Below are 17,565 nucleotides of genomic sequence, written 5' to 3' on the forward strand. Positions count from 1 at the left end.
AGTTGTGAGAAACATTTTAGTGCAAATGTCGTGAGTGTGACAAAGCCTTTAGTCAGTGTTCAGGCCTTATAATTCAGAGAATTCGTACTGTATAGAAAACATGAAAGTGAAATGAATGTGGCAGAGTTTCTAGTGCATGTTCAGCATGAATTAGGCAGTTCATACAGGAGAGAAACCCCATAAATGTTATTTTTGTGGCAAACCCTTCAGTCACAAGGATAGACGTTGCAGATCATCTGAGAATCCATACTGCAGCGCAAATTTACACATGTAGAGAGTGAAGTAAAATATATCAGCCTTTTGATCCTCAGAAAATTCAACCTGGAGGAAAACTACACAAATGTGTTAGGTGTGGGAAAGCTTTGATGCTGTGTTTAGGCCTAACCCACCATCAGTTAATTTTTTTTTTTTTTTTTACGATATTGTGATGGTTTTTGCTGTACGTCATGAATAGGCCATAGGCGGACATATGTCCCCTCCCTTCTGAACGCACCTCTCTTGCCACCGTATCCCTCCAGATTGTCCCAGAGCACTTGCTCATACATTAAACTCCCACTGGCTCTTTTACATATGGTAATATATATGTTTCAGACTAATCTCTTAAATCCTGCCTTCCTATTTCTTTTGTTTTTCTCAATAGTTTTTCCTTAGCGTTACTTTTTGTATCCACATGTTATGACCCAGATTTAACATTTAATTTACATTTCTTTCCTGCCTTACACTAAAAAATACATAAGTCTGTGGGTTATTTTGAGACTTGTAACATTAAAATGCACGTAGACAATGAGAGGGAATATAGTAGGTGCCTGTAAATGTAAAGAAAGACAGTTCCGTTAGGACTTGAGTTCAGTCAGATAATACACATAGAAATATTTATAAATAGTGCCAAGTTGATAATTTTGGGGGAAATAAATTCTACTGTCTTAAGACTTTATAACTGACAATGTGCTTTGTTGTCCACAAGTGACAGATCTTTCAGAAACAGACAACAAAGACATGAGAGAAAATATATTACAGTTTTTCAACAAGAAGTAAATTGCCTATACACTATCAAGTGATCATGTAGTAACTTGACATTCCATTAGATTGAACTATTTGCTTAAGTATTATATATTATGATGTAAACAAGTTTTTCTCATGTAAGTACTTGAAGCTTTGTCATCAACTTTTATAAATAAGAATACATTTCTCACTAAGTTTTTTTCTCTCTTTAATAATGTTTAAAATTTATTTTTGGCCCTACTGAGTCTTCATTGTGCTGGCTTCTTTCTCCTTTTGCAGCAATCGCGCTGTGAATTCTCCACGAAACCTTGGCTGGGGTGTGGTTGGAGACTGGCGTTGTGAAGGTTCTTTTGGTCGGTCCAGAGGACTCAGTGTCTGTCTGTTCTATGGGCTGAGCTGAGCCTCTCTTTGCTGCACGTGGGCTTTCTCTAACTGCAGCAGCAGGAGCGACTTTCTGGTTCCTTGTGTGCAGGCTTCTCATTGCTGGGGCTGCTGCTGTTGCAGAGCACAGGCTTTGGGGCACAGGCTCAGTACTTGTGTTGCACGGGCTTAGTTGCTGCGAGGCACGTGGCATCCTCCCACACCAGGGATCAAACCCGGGTCCTGTGCATTGGCAGGTAGATTATTTACCATTGCACCACCAGGGAGGTTCCACTCAGTGTCTTTTAACTGGGCGCTATGTATAATACACTGCCAAACAATAACTGGGAGATCTGAAAACCAGGAGAGACTCCGCCAGACTTATCTGGACTTGCTGAAGACATGGATGGACCCAAGAGACCCTTTCTGAAATACCAAGGCTAGAATGTCCAAAGCACAGTATGGTGCCTGCTTTTCTCAATCCTGCATTCCCCTCAGGGTGCACTTTCGCTGGGCCACCACAGTGATTAATAAGCTTGATCGTTAAAGAAGTGGAACGTCAAGACATTTTTCTCCTTAGAAGTGTTAGTATGAAGTAGCCCTTTCTAAGAGTTGTGCGTTTCACATTCTAGATTATCATCACTGCACAAAGCCAGTTCTTGTTTACTTAAACAGCTTAAATTAATTCTAATTGTTGGAATATTCCTTGGTTCAGCTAGCACTCCACATCTAGCCCCACCCCACCAGCACCCCACATCAACCCCCACCTATCCCCAACCTGGCCAGCAGACCAGGTTTCAGTTCCCAGGGCTCTGAATCACTTCAGCCTCATCAGCAGGACTCCAAGTACAGTTTGGTTCACTCGCTCAGTCATGCCCGCCTCTTTGTGACCCCATGGACTGCAGCATGCCAGGACTCCCTGTCCATCACCAACTCCCAGAGTTTACTCAAACTCATTGTGTTGGTGATGCCATCTAACCATCTCATCTTCTGTCGTCAGACATGCAGGACTCCAAATGTTATGCCAAAAGCATTTTTCGTTCCATTGCGATTATCCCACAGAAGTTTACAGTTTTATTTAAAGTGTTTACAGTTACTTAAACTAACGAGCAATTAATGGTGCAACACAAGACTTGAACGACAAAGTACTACTTAACCCTGACAAGACACCTATGGAACCAAACGGAGGAAGAAGCAGGTAGGTGTTCTCTCAGCCTGGCCCAGCCCGGCCCTTCCCGGCCCGGGTCCGCCTGGCGCCGCCCTTCACAAGTCACTCAATGCTTGAGCCTGACTTCGGAGACAAAGAGAAGCCACTGCAATGAGAAGCCTGGGCACTGCAGACTCATCTCCATGCAGTGCAGCCACAAGTAGAGAGAGCTGGATCACGGCAACGAAGGCCTAGCATAAACAAACCAAAGAAGCTGTGAAAAGGAAATAGCATATTAACAAACTTACTGAAATACATTTGATTCATTTTTAATGTCCCAAAGATGCCAAAATACACATGAACAGGAGAAGGGAATGGCCACCCACTCCAGTTTTCTTGCCTGGAGAATCCCATGGACAGAGGAGCCTGGCAGGCTATAGTCCATGGCGTCCCAAAGAGTCTGACATGACTGAGTCAACTAAACAACAACCTCCTCACATAGCAGAGTGAGTGCTGAAAAACAACCCTAAATCTCTAACTTTCCTCCCAGGGATTCTTAAGTGCTGTCCAGTTGCTTTTGAAATAACATCCTCAGTTTATAGGCCTTGCAGAAATCAGCCTCTACCTGGCCTCACCCCATCTTCTTTCCCTACGTTGCAGTCACACTGGCTGGTTTTCTGTTCAGTCAATATCTTCCTGCCTCAGAGCTGGCACTCAGGCTGTTCTCTCTGCTTACAGAACTCTTCCATTTTCCACCTTGCCAATCCTAAGTGTTTCTTCCTCACAGAGACCTTGTCTGATTTACCTTTGTAGGTCAAGACATTCTGCTGAATCTTCTCTTAGCACCAGGCCTATTTCAGAGCACATATTACAATAGTAATGTTAAAATTATGGATCTAATTGGGTGGCTGGCTGCTAGATTGTAAGCTCCGTCATGTTCACTGCTGTATTCCCAGTTCGGGACACAGAGTTGATACTCACTAAATTTTGATTGAATGAAAGAAAAAAATAAAGACAACTCTTCTTGTTTCAATCAATTGTGTGTTTCCATGTGCATGCATGAGTTCATGGTTATATAACTCTATGATTTTATTACAAAACCATCTCATAAATATGGTTTATGCTTAGAGCAGTTGCAGTTGTATCTGAAGTGTGTATTCCATAGCCTTTAATTTTTTCTACCTCATCACATGAATAACGTAAATAGTAGTCAGATTATTGACATTGTGTGCATTGGGGGGATAGAGGGGATGACCCTGTATAGTGACCATGTATGCTGTTCCATTGCACTTCAGCTCCCTTGAACTTCTTTCAGATATTCTCAGAGAACTCTCTGTGTATGGTCTTTGATACTGTTACATAACTCTTTGATTCCTTAGGTTCAGTTGTCTCTCCCAACCACCTGAGCTCAGGTGCTGTTGCCTCATTTCTTAACTGTTTGATCAGAGCTATTTCTTAGAGTGACAGAGTTTTCTCCCCAGTAAGATGGACACAGATCTTTCTCTAACGTGCTGTTATGTTGATGACAAGTTCATATGGGTAAAGTCTTTAGAGTAACGCTTAGTGTGTATGAAGTGTTGAGACACCTCTCGTCAGTGTGATGATGACATCCTCATCACAGACTGTGTTCTTTTAAAGCCACTGTGGACTTTGTCGTCTCTGAAGACACCAGTCTTGCTGTAGCTCATCTAGACAGTGAACGTCACTCAGTTTGTCGATCGTAACACTTCTGCATCAACAACCCACTGTTGACTGCAATTTGTATGTTTTTCATGTCTTGTCCACACCCATGATGAATTCATGTTGATTGGAGGATGTCATCATCTTATGAAAAAAACAGGAAATTAAATTAGAGAGCAGCAATTTGCTCCATATAGATTTGCATGGATCTATGAGAATATTGCTTCAGCTGAATTGACTTTACCTGTCTCACTTCTTCTCCTTCTCTGTGAAGATAAGAATCCTCCTCAGGGCCCAATGGTGAAATGTGTTTTCATTTCAGGCACAGTTGACCTTCAAGGATGTGTTAAAAAATTTCATTCCCGAGGAGTGGGAATGTCTGGACCCTGCCCAGAGGACCTAGTACAAGAACCTGATGGTGGAGACCCTCAGGATCCTGCTGTCTGTAGGTGAGGATCACTTCCCTCTGAAGTAGAAATCTACTTTGGGTTATCTCTGCCTTTTCCCTCCCTGTCTCTTGGGCGCCCTGTTTTTCTTGACTGAGCTGAAAGCCTTGTTCACTCAGACATGTAAGGCTCCGTGATTGGCACCAGGAGGTTAAACTTGTCTTTTCTTTGGGTCTTTTCTTTTCTTTTCTGCCCACTGTGTGATACACAGGGAGTTTTTCCAGAGCTTGAGTGTTTATAACACTGATTTCAAACTTTGAAATATCCAGTCGTCTGTTTTATGCCCCTGTGTTCTTAGTTCAGTAACTCTTGGAAAGGAACTAGATACCTGATACATACTATACTGTATATTATACTGCTCGCTGTACATTCAGAAGGAGGCAAATAGCAAAGTAATTTATGAAATATTTTTCTACCTGTCATAATGTCCTCACTTCTTGACAGACAAAAGAGCCGGGATTTTCCACCTGCCAATGCAGGAGACACGGGTTCGATCCCTGGTCTGGAAGATCCCATGTCAAAGAGCAGCTAAGCCCGTGGGCCAGAACTACTAAAGCAGCACTTTAGAGCCTGGAGCTGCTATTACTGAGCCCACATGAGACAATTACTGAAGCCTGGGCACCCAGGAGAAGCCATAGAAAGTGAGGAGCCCAAACACTGCAACTGGAGCGGATCCCGTACTTGCCCAAGTTGAGGCAAAGTCCAAGCAGCAATGATCACTCACTCCAGCCAAAATAAATGAATAAACAAAATTATTAAAGATAACAAATGCATTTTTTTTAAAAAGAAAGTTTGGATTCTTGAAGAAATCAAGTATGAGATTCCTTCTGAGCCAGAATTTCTGATTCTTACCTGAATCATAACTCTATTTTTGTAGCATGAGAAAGATCCCTGGATTGTGGAGAATGAGGTGCTAGTAGCAGAAAATCAGATGAGTGGGAAAGGATCGACAGTGTGATCCCAGGTCAGCTGTCACAAGGATAGAGAGGAAGTCACAGCATTCATCATGTTTGGGAAGCTCTCGTAGTGTGAGAGTTCTGTGAGAAAACAGATATTTAGTATTTGTGAACTCTCAGAGGAGATTTTTCTTCTCCTCAACTTCCTGCTCTGTTCTTTGACGTGTGAAATGTACATCACCCTCCAGTGGTGCTGTAGTGCCCATAGAGACAAAGGCAAACGCTTTTTCTTTTTTGGCTGCGCTGGGTCTGTTTCCCGTGTGGCCATTTCTCTATTTGAGACAAGTGGGGGCTACTCTCTGCTTGCAGGGTGCATGGCTTCTCGTTGCCGTGGCTCCTTTTGTTGTGGAGCACCAGCTCTAGGCACACGGGCTTCAGTAGTTTCGCTCCACAGGCTCAGTATCTGTCCTTCATCAGCTTAGTTGCTCCCTTGCATGTGAGATCTTCCCAGAACAAGGATCGAACCCATGTCTCCCTCATCGGCAAGCTAACTGTTTACCATGCGTCCACCAGGGTGTTAGGGAAATTAAAAAATAGTCCTGTTTAGGCTTCAAGACAAAGCAGTACATTCCTCTGTGCTTGGCTCCAACCTGCCTCGACACGCCCTGACTGTGAGTACCCTGACTGCCTGCTGCGAGTGCAAGGCTTGCAGCACCACAGATCAGTTAGGACATGAATCTTGAGATTGTTCACCCCTGAGAGTGTTCAAAGAGGCTCTGACCAACCCAGTCCCAGGCTTAGGAACATCCAGGTTTCATAAGACAAAACAAACAGCATTAAGATGAAACCAGAGCTGCTGTTTGCTCACAGATTGATGACATCAGTTTGCATCCTGGGATGATAAGAAGGAACCCCGAACTGCAGTGTTAAAGCCTCACCCATGGGTGGACACGCTGACTGGGACCTTTACCCATTTGAGACTCCAGATGTGCTGTGTCCTGGGACTTCCCAGGGCTGTTCTAGTCTGGATGTTGGTCAGAAGCCGATTTGGTGGTGTATCCTCTGCTGTTTCTATTTCCTTGTCTTTTCAGTTCAGTTGAGTCACTCGGTCATGTCTGACTCTTTGCAAGCCCATGAACCCCAGCACGCCTGGTCTCCCTGTCCATCACCAGCTTCCAGAGTTTACCCCAACTCATGTCCATTGAGTCAGTGACTCCATCCAACCATCTCATCCTCTGTCCTCGCCTTCTCCTCCTGCCCTCGATCTTTCCAAGCATCAGGGTCTTTTCAAATGAGTTAGCTCTTCACACCAGGTGGCCAAAGTACTGGAGCTTCAGCTTCAGCATCAGTCCTTCCAGTGAACATCCAGGACTGATCTCCTTTAGGATGGACTGGTTGGATTAATATATTGAAAGTCAGCTAGATAATTCTGTAATAAATATTGGAATATGTCTTTGTATAGAATGAGTGATTTATTTTCTTAAGAAATCCTTGGAACATGAAACGAAAGTTAAAACTTTTGGCAAGGCATTAATTGGCGCTGTGAGCAGGATTTGTGAGACAAAACGCCACTCTTTAAGAAGCTAGAGATTAAGGTTGATGATGTTTTTATTCCCAGATGGGAAGATTCACCTTATTACTCATTAGCTAATACATGGGACATCTTCTGTGGATTGTGTGACAATTGGAACCATAAATTAAACAGGGCTGAACCCTTAGAAGTTACTGAATGTTCGTGACTCTCGCCCCTTGAGAAAGGATAAGAATCTGCCCTGCTGGGTGAGAGGCTGGATCCTCCTGTCTCCTACCATGAGGTAGATAACACAAACTTAAAACTGTCTCAGAGAAGTTACTAGAAAAATAATTACGTGATTAGTGAGGATGTTTGTCCATGTTACAGTGTCAGAATTATATTTTGGCTGATCAAACCCTCACTTTTTAGGTCGGCTCTCTATTGAGCCGGCCCAGAGCTCCAATAGTGTCCCCCACTGCCCTTTCTGTCTCCATTCTCTGTCCTGTGTGTCCTTAAACCTCTCCCAACCCCTCTGTCTCCTTCTCCATGAGCTGGTCCCCTTCTAACTGCTCCTGTCTCTTGGGGGGAGGGTGAGCCCAGCTTCCCCCACTCTAGCAAGTTTTCTTTACCCCTTCAGATTCTTCTGAACAATCAAAGACCCCCATTTCCCCAGAGAGACAATCCAAGATTTTTATCAGCCCATCTGCCCTTGTTTTCACAGTCAATTTGAGCACTATTTGATCTCTATTTTAGCTACAAAGCTATGACTATAGAAAGGAAAGGTAACTTTTTTGACATAGGATAGCTATGATGTTCTCTAGACTTTGGAGAAAACTGGTTAAAATGAATTTTTTTTTTCTCTTTGAATGTGCACAACCGGTTCTTTTTGCATATGGAGTTAAAAGCAACTAACTCGTTGAGACAGCTAGTCTAGGAAAACTTGAGTTAAACTTTCCCAGGCATCCCAGATGACTCTAATGGTACAGAACCTGCCTGCAAGTGTGGAAACTGTGGGTTTGATCCCTGGGTTAGGAAGATCCCCTGGAGGAGGGAATAGCCACCCACCAGAATGTTCTTGCTTGGAGAGTCCCATGGAAAGAGTAGCCTGGCTGGATATGGTCCAGGGGATCGCAGATAGTCGGGCGCAACTGAGGCAGCTTAGCACAGCGTGCAACCTTTACCAAGTCCTTGAAATACACAACCCGCTTTGCCTGAAGCCTCAGCCTTGGGCAAACTAGAATCTCAAACCAAAAGGAAAGAAAAAGGTCAAAGAGACATTTTAAATCTCAAGCAGAAAACTATGTCTCTGTCTATCCATCTGTGTGTCTGGATTTCTGCATATCTCACTGTGTGTCTTTGTGTTTGGATAATATTGCTGAGGTCAGTTTGTAAGTGATATCTAATTCACTTGGCTTTGCAAAAGAAAAAGTAAGCACTTACAAATCAAACAGTTATGAGAAATTAAATGAATTTCAGATGCACATGAACTGGGAAATACTCAACATTAAATATCTAGTAAAAACGTTTGTTTGCTCATCTAAGTAAGACATGAGTTGAGTCATCAAATTGTGTAATGCTTTTATTGTATTACAGTGATTCCTGAGAGTTCAATCCCTGCATCAGAAAGATCCCTGGAGAAGTAAATGGCAACCCACTTCAGCATTCTTGCCTGGAGAATCCCATGGATGGAGGAGCTGGCAGGCTACAGTCCATCAGTTTGCAAAGAGTCGTACATGCCTGAATTGACTTAGCACACACATAGGCACTGATAACTGACAATTTCTTCTCATAGAGAGACTAAAGAGATTTTGGATTGTTAATGAATATGTTTGCTGCTACCCTGAGATATTCTCCATAAGAAAGCAAGTGTTTTTAGAAGTTATCACTAGTATTTATGGTCACCAGTCCAATAAACGCTAATATAAAGGACAGTTCATGGTTGCTTAAGGAAAGTAGGATCTGTGTTTTTAGTAACAAGAGCTATGAGAAAGGAAATTGATTTGGAATGCTCAAAGAAGTGAGTGGGAGCGAGCGGAAGCTGGAAGCAAGTTCTCAATTTCCCAGATCCTGACTCCTAACCCCTGGACCACAGGAGCCAACATTTAGGGTTACGGAGCCTAGTCTGGCCTGCCTCGTCAAGAACAAATTCATATGATGAGGCAGAAGATAAAGAGTAAAGGGAAAAGTTTATTGAAAGGAAAAGTACATGTGGCAAGGCACATGGGCAACTTCAGGGAGAGAGAGAGAAACGCCTTTGGGAAGTGTACATTCTTTACAAAGGGGCAGTTTTCCGGGTCTTCATCTTCCCTCAGGCCAATCACCTTGTTTATTCGCCCTGGTTCATTTGTCTCAGGACCCTCCCTGGAGTGTGCATGCACACCTTAGCCAAGTTGGATCTCAAAGTGAAGGCTTCTGGGAGGAGCAAGACTCATTATGGCCTGGAATAATCCTGTGAGTTTTGGCTCCAAACAGCCTTTCTGGGCATGTGTAGTGTCTCCCTTAACAAACAGGGTTTTATCCTTTCTTTATCCTTGCCATAATTATTCCCCAAGATTAGAGAATGACTGTCTATTTATCCTGTTTTTGTTGGGTGTAAATTCCTCAACTGGAGCCCACATATCTCTTATCTCAGGGAATGCAAAGGGGAAGATGACAACATTCAAGACATTTAACATGGAGCCCATCAGTCTCCTCCCAGAAAATTACATTTTATTATATCATGAGAAATGCTGGGCTGGAAGAAGCAGAAGCTGGAATCAAGATTGCTGGGAGAAATATCAATAACCTCAGATATGCAGATGACACCACCCTTATGGCAGAAAGAGAAGAGGAACTAAAAACCTACTGATCAAAGTGAAAGAGGAGAGTGAGAAAGTTGGCTTAAAGCTTAACAGTCAAAAAACTAAGAACATGGCACCTGGTCCCATCACCTCATGGGAAATAGATGGGGAGACAGTGGGAACAGTGTCAGACTTTATTTTGGGGGGCTCCAAAATCACTGCAGATGGTGAGTGCAGCCATGAAACTAAAAGATGCTTACTCCTTGGGAGGAAACTTATGACCAACCTAGAGAGCATGTTAAAAAGCAGATACATTACTTTGCCAACAAAGGTCCATCTGGTCAAGGCCATGGTTTTTCCAGTGGTCATGTATGGATGTGAGAATTGGACTGTGAAAAAAGCTGAGCGCCGAAAAATTGATGCTCTTGAACTGTGGTGTTGGAGAAGATTCCTGAGAGTCCCTTGGTCTTCAACTAGATCCAACCAGTCCATCCTAAAGAAGATCAGTGCTGGGTGTTCATTGGAAGGACTGATGCTGAAGCTGAAACTCCTGTACTTTGGCCACCTCATGCAAAGAGTTGACTCATTGGAAAAGACCCTGATACTGGGAGGGGCTGGGGGCAGGAGGAGAAGGGGACGACAGAGCATGAGATGGCTGGATGGCACCACCGACTGATGGGCATGAGTTTGAGCGAACTCCAGGAATTTGTGATGGATAGGGAGGCCTGGCGTGCTGCGATTCATGGGGTCACAAAGAGTTGGACACGACTAGTGACTGAACTGAGTGACTGAGAGAGAAAGAAAGTAGGTCTGACTTACAGGTAACTGTTTCTCAATGAGGAAAATGATTTGATTAGGAGAAAAAAAAGAAAGCGTTTTTATTCAAAGTGGACCCCCAAGAAAAGAGGTCCCAAAAGGCAAAGTCTTTATATGATCTGTAACAATCTGTCATTTGACTCCTGTCAGTGTTGTTGCTTGACTATGGGAAGCATGTGATGAGGTGTTTCAAAGGGATCTATTTCCTCTTTGTCCCCTTTCTGGTCTGGATTCCATTGGATGCCTGCTTTTTGGTCCACGTGTAAGAGTGCTGACACCTTCAGAGATTATTTCGGACCCAGTCTGGTTCTCTTCCTATTTGCTGCACTTGAAAGGCCTCATTGGAAGAAGGGAAAAGACTGGCAGCTCTTCAATTGCATTTGGTGTCTCAGATCCTACACAGAGCTGTCTTCAGCCTGTCTTCTTGTTCAGAGCCCTCAGCTGTCCCTGTTGTGACTTCTTTTGCCACATCCTTCAGGGGTGTGTGTAACAGGAATGCGGTTTGGACCTTCTGTGATTGTAACTCAGGAAACCTGTAAGGACAGTGGACATTGAGGTCCTCTCTTGGACAGGACCTGAATTGATGTGATGTTGGTGTCTTGGAAACCATTTCCAGGAGTAAGACAGTTACACAGGTCAGTTCTGCGTCTGATCTGGTTTCCTTTTTACACTCCTGGAGTTCACTGTAACTTTTTGTCCTCTGTTCTGCCCCGGTGGGTCCTGGTGGTTCAGAGCATGTATGCATCTGTAAGTCTCGGTTTCAGTCCTGCTTTTGCTCATTTACTTTCATGTTCCATGGAGCTGTGTTCAGGAACCCTGTGCATCCACTACCTTTATTTATAAAATTGAGGTAATTAGTGCTGTTAGGTGGCATAGAATGTTGCCTGTTTTACAGAAAAGGGCTGAAGTTACTGTTTTGGGTTTTTTTTCCCTGTGCCATGAGGCAGGTGGTATCTTAGTTCCCCATTCCTGGATGGAATCTGTGCCCCCTCCAGTGTATGTACATAGACCTAATGACTGGACCACCAAGGAATTTGCCTCAAAGATTACTTTTGCTTAAAGAATGTATTTACTTCCTGTCTTGCTTATTGTGACATCTCTTTGTCAACTTTACATCTGGTATGTTTTTATTTTACTTTTCATTTTTATGAGTGTTGTCTCTGACTCTGATTAATACGTTTTCAACTAATATTGGTTTTTCTTCATATGAATACATTACATTTTTAAAGTGTTTTTTTTGTTGTTGTTGTTGTTGCTGTTGTTTGTTTCCACTGAGTCTTTGTTGCTTCAGGGGCTTTTCACTACTTGTGGCAAGCAAAGGCAACTCTCTACTTGCAGTGCATGGGCTTCTCATTCTAATGCCTTCTCTTGTTACAGTGTATGGGCTCTCTGCCTGTGCTATGTGGTTGTGACTCCCGAACTCTGGAACACGGAGTTGGTGGCCTACAGGCTTAGTTGCTCCAAGGTATGTGGGAACTTCCCGGATGAGGGATGGAACCCTTGTGCCCTGCGTTAATTACCAGGTGGATTCTTTACCTCTGAGCCAGAAGGGAGGCCCCAAAGCTTGTTCCTTGACATGTATCTTGGAACCAATGAACTGAGTAAGTTAAAGTTGCTATATAGATAGGGACTTGATGTACTGAATGACTGTCCTTTAAGTAGAGGGTGTTTCATTTATGAATATTGTGTTGTTTAAAGATGATGGTCTTTCTGTATTACACAATGTAACTGACATGAACCACTTGTCAATGTCATAAAATGCCCATATGTTTATCTACTGATAGATTTATAAGAGGTATTTAGAAAAGTTTTCTTTTCTTCCCCCCATTATTGTAGGGAATTTCCTGAACAGTTGTCAACTGCTATTTATGTTTTCCATTATTCATTAAAGTGCTTCTTTTGGATTATTTACCATTGCAGTGTATTGCTTGTTAATGAATGCTTGTTCAGTCGACCGTTCTGTCTGACTCTTTGTGATCTCATGTACCAGGAGCCAACACACGAGACCCTACCCCTAACAAGGCCATAAGGGAGAAAACCTGATAGGCAAGGCGTATCAGGTTTTCAGGGATTTTCGAAAAGGCCAGCTCACGAGATCCCACCCATGACAAGGTCACGAGGAGAAAGCCTGACAGGCAAGGCAGATCAGGTTTTCAGGGATTTCGAAAAGCTGCCCTCGGCTCTCACCTTAAAGATGATATCTGTCTTTCTGATGCCTGCCTCAATGGACTACTCCCTAATTTCTCTGACACAGGCAGGAAGGCCTTCCCCAATCTCTTCCCAAATAAGAATCAATTTAGAACTTTAATCAATAAGTTTCCCAGGTGGTGGTATTTTATGAGATTATTCAGGGTGAAACGAGTGTTTTAATTTAAACTCTTTTGCTGGTAGTTTGTTAGCCAAATGCATTTATGCGCTTGGTACTAATATGCATGATTGCTTATAGTATCCTAATCATAAAATAGCATAAAGAACCTGATTATATAAAAGCCCTAATAGATATAGAGCCCTTTTAAGGGGTAAAGGAGTCCTATTAGAAAACATAAGAAAAATTATTCTATAGGTGGTTATTGGGTTGTGATTTGCTTGCTGTGTTTTTGCTTGCTGTATTTTTGCCTTTAATGTGCTAAGGTTGTGTTAGAGAAACCATTGTTAATATAGTTAAAGATGTAGAGAAATAAGAACTTAACCCTAGTGCGGTAACAATGAGATGGTTGTTAATTATCAGTCAGGAGTGCTAGGCAGAAACTGCCTCACCAAAGTCGCAGAGTCAGTATGGTGAAACTTCTTAGATAAACGCAACTGACAACTTTTGCAGAAAGATTCATTTTGTATTAACAAGAATATAATTCTCTATGACTGATTCATATCAATGTATGACAAAACCCACTGAAAAATAAAAAAAAAAAAAGAATATAATTCTACTCTGTACTATTTCCCCATGACACTGTTACCTTTCAGTTAAGGTCACCATAAAAACAGAAAATAGGTTTACAGTCACCTGACCTGCATAAATGTTAATAGCCCCAAGGCCAGAAGATCATGTGCTAAGAATTACTATAAAATTAAAAAGCAAAAAAATCCTCCTTTTCCTAAAAATCAAAATGATGTAATGCTAACCCTGTGTAATCATGAGTAAGCATCTTGTACCTTGAAACCGTTCTGTGAAAGGGTATAAAACCGGTTGTCACAAAGTAAAACATAGACTTGGCCCTATCAAGGCTGGTCTCACGTGTCTTCTCTCTCTCTCTCTCTCTCTCTCTCTCTCTATCTCTCACTGATGCCGTTCATCCCGAGGATATCCCCTGGATCCTGCCGAGGCTGGATCCCGGCACTCATGGACAGTAGCCTGCTAAGCTCCTCATCCATGGAACTTTTTTCAGGCAAGAATAGTTCAGTGGGTGGCATTTCCTCCTCCAGGGGTCTTCCCCACCTAGGGGTTGAAGCTCCCTATCCTATGCCTCCTGCATTGGCAGGGTAATTCTTTACTACCAAGTCACCTACATAGCCGTGTCTGTCCTTTACCATTTACTTACGTATAAGTATGTATAAAGTGTGTACAATATGCTATATTTTCTCCTCAATTATGGGACAGCAGTGTGTTTACTACCAAGGAGAATGAGTTTAGAAATCATAGTGTGAAAATACCCTTTTCTTTGAGAACTGACATGAGTTTCGAAGAAATGAATATGTTCTGACTGTATCTTTGAAGCTAGGCTACCCTAAAATTAACTTGGATGACATGTGATTGGTCTTTCATTTTTATTTTTATTTTTTATTTTTTTATTTATTTTTTTCCTCTTTCATTTTGAAACAGTTCTATTTGTTTAGCGTTTCAAATATTTTTAAGATCATGATTGGGAAGATGTGTAATTCTGTTCAACATGGATAGGCCATTTGGTATAATACCATGTATTCAGCATGAAGCAATTTATTTATGAATTTCAATTGATAGAATGCATACGGTTTTTATATTTTGTAGATGTGTCTCAAATACGTATGATCAAGAAATTACAGGCAAAAGGAAACAGTGGTAAAGAAGAAATTTTTCAAAGAGTGGTGTTTCAAAAAGCCAAAAGCCATGAAATCTAAGATTTTTTCCTCAGAAAGATAGAGGAAAATATGCATGATTTTGAATGTCTGTGGATAGTTGATGAAAGAAATGACAGAGGAACCTCTATATCCCACAGCAAAAATCTCACTGATAGAAGAGATCATGATAGTAGAAGTGATGCAGGAAATAAGCCTGTTGAAAGGCATGGATCAAGCTTCCAAGATCAGTTGCAGATACTTGAATCTGAAGGGACAGTTTCTGAATGTAGTCAGGTTGTGGTGCATATCAACAGTAGCACCTCAGGTTTGCCACCTCTGAGAACTTGTAGTGTCCGTAAAGGCAATTCTCATAAACGTAAGAGTGCTGTTATGCATCCCTCAGAACTGGGACCAGACCAGAAAGCACACAAGAAAAAAACTTACAGTTGTAATGAGTGTAACATGACTTTTCTTCAGGACTCAGAACTCACTAGACATCAAAGAATCCATACAGGAAGAAAAGCATATAAATGTAACACATGTTGTAAGGCTTTTAATGATAAATTGACCCTTGTAGTTCATCAGAGAAATCATACTGGAGAGAAACCATATAAATGTGATGTCTGTGGCCACTGCTTTAAACAGCATACACAGCTTCAGCATCATCGGCGATTTCATACTAGAGAGAAACCATACAGATATGATGTGTGTGGAGAGGCCTTTAGTCACAAAGCAAGGTGTACAGTTCATCAGACCCTTCATAGTGGAGAGAAACCTTATACATATGAAGTACGTGGCCTGGCTCTACTCGAAAGTCACACCTTGCAATTCATTGGAGAGTTCATACCGGAGAGAAATCATATAAATGTGATGTATGTGGCAAGGCCTTTAGTGTAAATGCAAGGCTTGTAGTTCATCAGAGAGTTCATACTGAAGAGAAACCATATAAATGTGATGTGTGTGGAAAGGCCTTTAGTTGAAAAGCAAGGCGTACAGTTCTTCAGACCCTTCATTCTGGAGCGAAACCATATACATGTGAAGTATGTGGCCGTGGCTATACTCGAAAGTCAATACTTGTAATTCATTCGAGAATGCATACCGGAGAGAAACCACATAAATGTTATCTATGTGGCAAAGCCTTTAGTCTAAATTCAAGGCTTGTAGTTCATCAGAGAGTACACACTGTAGAGAAGCCATATAAATGTGATATGTGTGGAAAGGCCTTGGTCGAAATTCAGGCCTTGTAGTTCATCAGAGAGTTCATACCGGAGAGAAACCGTGTAAATGTGATGTATGTGGACAGGCCTTTAGTAGAAATTCAGTCCTTGTAATTCATCAGAGAATTCATACTGGAGAGAAACCTTATAAATATCACAATTGGGACAAACATTTTAGGGCACAGTGATCCTTAAATTGCCATCAGGCAGTTCATACAGGAGGAAAAGTATAGAAAGGTAATTTATGTGGTAAAGTCTTCAGTTCCAGGTCTTTGCAGTTCATGGAAACATATTGGAGCAAAACCATATAAATAATGAGCTATGTGGCAAGGCCTTTAGTCAAACTGCAAACCTTGCATTTCATCAGAGAATTCATACAGGAGGGAAACCAGGTAAATCTGTTGTGTGTGGCTGATGCTTTACTGGAAATCCATAGCTTGGAATTCATCAGAGAATTCATACTGGAGAGAAACCATATAAATGTGATCTCAGTGGCAAGGCCTTTAAATGCAAACCTTGTAGTTCGTTGGAGAATTCATACTGGAGAGAAACCTTACAAATGTAACCATTCTGACAAACGTTTTACTGCACAGCTAGCCTCACCATTGTGCAGTTCATACAGGATAGACAGCATAGAAATGTCACATATGTGGGCAGTGCTTGAAATAACCATCTAAGAAATCACATAATTCATAGTGGAGAAAAATGTTACAAAGACAGCAATGATGAGAAACATTTCAGTGCAGATGTAATGAGTGTAGCAAAGCCTTTAGTCAGAGTTCAGGCCTTATAATTAATCAAAGAATTCATACTGCATAGAAACCATACAAATGAAAGAAATATGGTATAGCTTCTAGTGCATATTCAGCCTCAACTGACCGTTGGGCAGCTCATACAGGAGGGAAGACACATAAATGGAGTTTATATGACAAACCCTTCAGTCATAAAATATATCAACTTTTTGACCCTCAGAAAAGTCAAACTAGAGGAAACTGCGCAAATGTGGTAGGTGGGGCAAAGCTTTGGTTCTGTGTTCAGACGTAACTAACCATCATGTAGTTAATTCTGAATGGAAATCTTACCCACATAGTGTGTGGTAAGTCTTTTGGAAGGCATTCAGTTATTTACAAAACATGAGAAAATTCATACTGATGAGAATCCATACATTTATAGCACAGTCTGTCCCTACAATCTTAACATTAAGATTGAAGGAAATCATGTAAATATACTGTGTGTGGCCAGGGCTTCAATAACAGGTCTCACGTTTCCCATCAGCAGAGAATTCATAATGCAGAGACACAAATGTAAGAGTGTGGCAAATCCTTCAGGTGGCATTCAGGCCTCAAAAGACATCAGGTGATGGACTGGAGAGACCATCCGAATGTAATCAGTGTGTCCAGGCTTTTGTCAGGTGTTTACACCTTAGGCTTCTTGAGAATATTCACACTGGATAGAAACTATGTTGCCGGGATCCAGCCCCAGCAGGATCCAGGATTACCCTCAGGATGGAGGGTCTCGGCGAGAGACAGAGAGAGAAAGAGAGAGAGAGCGACCAGACTGGGGGTGTGCAGCAGAGTCTGGCCATGCTTTATTTTTCACTGTAGCTTTTATACCCTAAATTCATACATTTCAAAGAGGAAGATAGTTCAACATGACATCAACTTGTCCTTCACGAA

This window comes from Muntiacus reevesi, chromosome 2 (assembly GCF_963930625.1).
Source record: "Muntiacus reevesi chromosome 2, mMunRee1.1, whole genome shotgun sequence".
In the NCBI taxonomy this organism is placed as follows: Eukaryota; Metazoa; Chordata; class Mammalia; order Artiodactyla; family Cervidae; genus Muntiacus; species Muntiacus reevesi.